This window comes from Brassica oleracea, chromosome C4 (genome assembly GCF_000695525.1).
Source record: "Brassica oleracea var. oleracea cultivar TO1000 chromosome C4, BOL, whole genome shotgun sequence".
Taxonomy (NCBI): Eukaryota; Viridiplantae; Streptophyta; class Magnoliopsida; order Brassicales; family Brassicaceae; genus Brassica; species Brassica oleracea.
Window position 1 is genome coordinate 2,060,998 of NC_027751.1, and position 1,500 is coordinate 2,062,497.

A 1,500-nucleotide genomic window follows, 5' to 3' on the forward strand; every position below is an offset into this window, starting at 1 on the left:
TTTTAATTTAGTAAAACTTTATAATACTCCCTAAATTGGTGGACTAACCACTATAAAATCTCCATTTTATAGAGAAACCACTATAAAATCTCTATTTTAATTTAGTAAAACTTTATAATACGCCCTAAATTTAGTTTTAATTTTCCTACGAAAATATTGAGTTTTTCGGTAAATATTCAATATACTGAAGCCTATAATCTTTTGTGTTGTTTTAAAATTTCTAAAACATTCAACATTTGTATTAATGTATATTAATCTCTCTTTCATGGTGCATGAGCATCGTTTTAATTTTTTGTCAATTAATTTAGTAAAACTTCATAATACTCCCTAAATTGTTGGACTAACCACTATAAAATTGCTATTTTATAGAGAAACGAAGACAACAAAAGTTCCAAACCTCTTTGACATTCATCACATGTTAGTGAAAGATGGAACTATGCATTAAAACAGTGTTTTTATATTTTTGAATTTTTCAATAAATCAACGTGTACCCTTACGAAAATATTGAGTTTTCCGGTAAATATTCTATATACTGAAGCCTACGATCTTTATTGTTGTTTTAAAATTTTTAACACTTTCTACATATGTAATAATGTATATTAGACTCTATTTCATTGAACATGGACATCGTTTCATTTTTGTCATTTAATTTAGTAACACTTCATAATAGTAACTAAATTGGTGGACTAACCACTATAAAATCGTTATTTTATAGAGAAACGGAGATAACAAAAGTTCCAAACCTCTTTGACATTCATCGTATGTTAGTGATGGATGCAACTATACATTAAAACAGTATTTTTATAAATTTGAATTTTTCTCTAAATCTATGTGTTCCAACGAAAATATTGAGTTTTCCGGTAAATGTTCTATATACTGAAGCCTATGATCTTTAGTGTTGTTTTAAAATTTCTAAAACATTCTACATATGTATTAATATATATTAAATTCTGTTTCTTGGTACATGGGCATCGTTTTAGTTTTTTGTCAATTAATTTAATAACACTTCATAATACTCCCTAAATTGGTGGACTAACCACTATAAAATGATATTTTATAGAGAAACGAAGACAACAAAATTTGTTTTTTAATTTAGTAAAACTTTATAATACTCCCTAAATTGGTGGACTAACCACTATAAAATGATATTTTATAGAGAAACGAAGACAACAAAATTTCCAAACCTCTTTGACATTCGTCATATGTTAGTGAAAGATGCAACTATGCATTAAAACAGCATTTTTATATTTTTGAATTTTTCTCAAAATATTTGTGTTAGCCCCTACGAAAATATTGAGTTTTCTGATAAATGTTCTATATACTGAAGCGTATGATCATTAGTGTTGTTTTAAAATTTTTAACACTTTCTACATTTGTAATAATGTATATTAGACTCTATTTCATTGAACATGGACATCGTTTCATTTTTGTCATTTAATTTAGTAACACTTCATAATAGTAACTAAATTGGTGGACTAACCACTATAAAATCGTTATTTT